This window comes from Rissa tridactyla, chromosome Z (assembly GCF_028500815.1).
Source record: "Rissa tridactyla isolate bRisTri1 chromosome Z, bRisTri1.patW.cur.20221130, whole genome shotgun sequence".
NCBI lineage: Eukaryota > Metazoa > Chordata > Aves > Charadriiformes > Laridae > Rissa > Rissa tridactyla.
In genome coordinates, this window is record NC_071497.1 from 71,252,573 (window position 1) to 71,257,674 (window position 5,102).

The window sequence follows — 5,102 nt, forward strand, 5'->3', positions numbered from 1 at the left end:
TTCTTCTGAGCATCTAGGTGACTTATTCAGCTGAATAACAATGGTGCTTGTGCTTTGCCAAATCCCATTCTGTATCACCCTACTACAAACACTGGGCAACATAAAGGTTAATCCGACAGACTTCATTTTAGCATTTCTGCTGCTTCTTAACTCTTACAATTTGGAGTGATAAATTCAGGGAAAATAATCAATCTTATAAAGAAATAAGAGAGCTGGACACTTACATGCAATCTCTTATCCAAAAATGCTGCACAGATAACACTAACTGCCTACCATGTACTGTTAACTAATAGACCCATTTCAATTAATTGTTAATTATATTGCTGTGTAATTTATATACAACATGTAATATATATATAGCATGCACTACTCGTATATTGAACATTTAATGTTACTATCATTTTTATAGAAATGCATTGATATTATTTATATTTATAATTGAATATAAACTATCAGTTACTATGTTCCTATTTTCTTAATAACATTTTCCTCCTGGAATACACAGTTTACAGCACTGGAAACATTTGTATTTTTATTCACGTTACTTTTCTGCTTACATCAATGGTTATTTGGAAAGACCATCATTTAAAGACAGAAAAAATATCCATAACCTTATTAATGATAAAAAAGGCATTGTGACAAAAGAAAAAGCTCATCCTGTGAGATCTGAAAGATGTACAGAATTGAAAGCAACAAGCAAGAAAAAAATAGTCGTGTTACAGGGATCAAAGAATACACAGACCGAGTGTATCAGACTATTTCTAGGCCATTCAGATATAAAGTTCATATACTAAAACTAGTTCACCTTGTCTACGCGAGCGCTTCAGTGAGAGTACATTTTACTGGGGTGGGGGACAAAAAAAGGTTTTCTTCTACGTACAACTTGGTGAAAATGCTAAAGAGGAAGGTAATTTACCAGTGAAGGTTCTTTGGAAAACGTTGCCCATACGCATATTTGCAGCGTGGGCATGCATAGTTACAGCTATTTGATCTAGAATCATCTTAGCCTTGTCAGGACTCAGAGGCTGCCCACCTGTAATGTCCAAATGAGTTCATATCCGAATATACATGCCTGTAAGCATGCAAAATGTTATCCTCCGGTGAAACCAGAAGAGAGAATTTCAAGATAGAGCCAAATTAAAAAAAAAAAAAAAAGTACTTCACCTTCAAAGACTAAATTTAAAACTTTTTCCAATTATCCATTATTTAGAAGAAAAGTCAGCCTATGTATGCCAATTATAGTAATGTTACAATTATCAAAGTAGCATTGATTATGATGCAAGATAAAAATTTTTCTTTTTTTTTTTTTTTCCCTAGCATGCATAACAGAAAGGACTTTTTTTTTTTCCCTAAAAAACACTGATAAAACTTCAGAGATGATGTGCAGTTGTATCAGTGGCACAAGGCTGCACCATATCAATAACGGATTTTTGACATGTGAGCACATTTTTCTCATAAGAGCTTGCAGATGTTTGAGTGGTACTTATATTCATGTAATAAAAGTAGTGCAAGATCAGCCGGCATGTGTGTATTTCTCCACTACAAATACTTTCTATTCAATTGCAGCCATAAATATTGCCATAACAATTCTCAAGGCAGTGGAACAACTGTTACTAAAGCTAATTAAAAGAGGGATCCTGAAGGGTTCTTGGAATCAATAGAAATGATTGCCACAATCTCTTATTTAAACTCATACTTGTCAATCCTTTGACTTTAATCCTGCTACATGGCAAAATATTCAAATTCTGACAAATTAATATTTTTACATGTTATTGGAAGAAGGACATATTCAAGCTGATGGCAGGGCAAAAGTCTTGGCATACGACTAAGCAATGGCATCACTTGGATTTTATGAATCTATTACAATGCGCAGCTTGGAATCTCTCCTTTCTATCGTCTTGATGACAACAATATTGCACAATAGTCTTCTTGCCTAGCAACTTAAATGACCACAAACAATAAAACAAGCCCTGGAGAAAAGGATGATAGCCGCTATCACTATCTTCTCTGCAGAACCTACGCTGTGCATACATAGTTTTGTGCAGTAAACAGTTGATGTGTTTCAGACATAAGAAACACTACAGAGATCAGCAAAGTAATTTTTTGCACACAGAACTATTTATAAGCACAGCCTAATTGCATATAATATTGGAAGACATTATTTGTTGTCATGTGTGGTGCGGTAAAGAGTCTTTTAGAGATACATGTGTTTCCTTCAGTGTCATGGGTGATATGGTCACTGCTGTGCAGCGCATCTGAGTCTGACTCATTGCAGGATCAACAGGAGAGCTGCCCACAGGACGTTTACTACCGTAAGTGAGATTAAGCACAACATTTTGTTTTGCTTCTGACTGGAAATTTTATATCCGCTAAAATCTCTGTGGAGAAAATTTAAAAGTCAAGGTGTGGTTAGCACTGTAACAGTACTCAGTAGAAACAGACTTAAGAAATAAGGCAGAATAAAACCTAGGCTTAGCCCTGTGTATCAGCTGAATTCATGCTGGTGGACTCCCCCATCTTAGAGGCAGCATTTTGGCTGTGAGTGAAGAAATAAAGATGCCAGCTCCGGGTGACAGAGTTCAACTCACCAGGGAGGCAGAGGCTTCATCAAAAGTTGATCAGAACAGTCCATCACTGCTGAGAAATACTAACATAGCTAATGGACTGATGAAAGTCATTTGTGCTATTTTGATTGCTGCCCTTTGCTATGGCATACAGACCTCCCTCTCAAAGGCAGAGAGCAGCTGTGTTTGTGGCCACGTATGCAGAATGGGGCCGATTTAACTTCTTAGCTATGGGGATCATAAACCCTTTCATAGACTCACAAAGAAATGCCCTATCAGTCATGTAGTCAGCACTACTTAAATGAGCACCAGCATATTTTCTTAACTCTTTTAGGGATAATAGACGATGGTGAAACTGCAGAATGAAATGCAATTCTCTATTATTGTGCTATTTTAAAAATTCATCTCACTGTCCTTTTTTGTACTTATTGGATTGCCTGGACATGTTTTGAAGCTGTCTTGAACTCTCCCAGTATGCAAAGAGCTTCAGATTGTATACTTTATCTTTCCATAAGTTTGAAACATTAATATTTTTTGTGTTTCTATAGTATGTACGTTCATACCTGTATATGTTAGGAATAAAGTTCAAAGACATTTTCAAAGTTATTTCATGGGGCATAATTTTCTTTTACTGTGAATACGGCTTGAATCATTTAAGTTATTTTGTGCTATGGCTTACATACAGAGAAGAGGCACGCTATATCCTTATCTTTTTTTTTCTTTTTGTCCCTTCTTAGCTACACAGCCACACTACAGCCAATTACTCGGGTTATCTGAGATAACAAGATTAAGTTTTGCATATTCGTAGTCTTGGGAAGAAGGGGAGGTCAGGAGGATGACAAATGTTGCTTATTATGAGAAGAGGTAACATTTAAGCTGATGACAACTTTGTGTAGAAATACAAATGAACTAAGCCATTGTTCTGAATGAAAGCTGGAGAGACTTTTGCATTAGAAAAACTAAGCAAGAAAACACAAAATTATATTGCTGGCATAGACCTGTCATGTTTAAAACCGTAGAAAGTATGTAAATATGAGATGGACCCTGCTCCTCTTTGTTTGTTTTTTTTTTTTTTTTTTTTTTTTTTAATTTACAACTAAAGAATTACCATGGAACAAATCACATTTCATATTTCATATATAAAATCCAAGAGAGTATTTGCCCCAGAACATAAAACAATCCAGCAATGTGACCACTGGAGCAAGCCAGCAACTCCCCTTGTGAAACATAGTGCTAGCCTGAAGGTCTTTCTCTAAACTCTGAAGTAACCTAAACCTTTCTCAGCACAATATTTCACATTACTGCTTCATCTCACTCTGACCACGTGCCCGAGCATGTACCTAAACAAGTTGAAGCTCCCAAATATTAAACACCCTAATTAATTTGGGACTGGTGAATGGTTTTCCAAGATAGCAACACTACCTAATCAGGTGGACCTGAAACACTGCAACTCCTATGGTTGATTCTGCATGATTGCGTGAACTTAGGAAAGCATCTCGAGGAACACTCAAGCATCTTACTGTGTCTCCCCAGGGGATCAGAGGACAGCTGGAGCAAGCCCCAGGCTGCTCAAGAGGAGGAACCATGACCAAACAGCACTGTAAACTCTTTAGTCATACAGACTGCTTCTGGCTCTTCTTGAACAGGAATAAGAGAGGACCCAGGCGAGGGAGGCATAAATGAAGAAAACGCCTCCAGGTGTGTTTTATAGACATTTGTCTCCAAGCAACAGAGAAGGCCAAATAAACTGAAATCAATTTATTGCTGTAAAAGCTCAAAACCAGAAGTTGCCTGGCTCGAGGACTAACAGAACACTAGAAAAATACCTTAGGACAATAAAAAATGCTAAGCTAGCATTTAAATTAATTGTTAGAGCCCAGAACCTTGGATGTGCTTGCCTTGTGACCCATAAAGCTCAGTGTAAAATGGAAATGTGATTCCTACTTGTTGAGGCACACACAGGGATATCAGAGAATCACTTATTTTGGTTTTGTGTGTTCAGGGGGAGTCCATGACACTCAAATGAGAGGTGCTTTGGTGGCAGCAAACCAGTGATTTTTAAGTGTACTCCATGTAGCCTATCAACTACACTCACACCTAATGAGACATTATATAGACAATCATAAGCAAAGGAGAATAACTGATTAAAAAAAATAAGACTGCAAGGTTCAAGTCATGTGTAAGTCACCTCTAGTAAGCTCTTTGACCCCCAAAAATGTGTCTCACATTCTGGTTTTGTAAATAACAGTAGCAAGGTCCCCAGCTGTTGGTTGCCACGGCAGGCAGGAGTACAAGGGGAGGCATTATGTTTGGCTTACATGCACCTAAGATGCCAGAACTGGGTTAGGTAGGCAGGCCCTCGTTTTGACCTAACATGGCCATTTTGCTGTTTTTCCTGGAAGATGTAGGAAGGCTTCCACAAAGAAAGTCCCTGAAGCTCATAGGCTGCCAGGTTCATTAAAGTTTTGAACCTGAGCTGGTGTTACTGCCTAGGAACAGGTCAGCCCTATGGGCCAGCGGCAGTGAGGTGTCACTGTC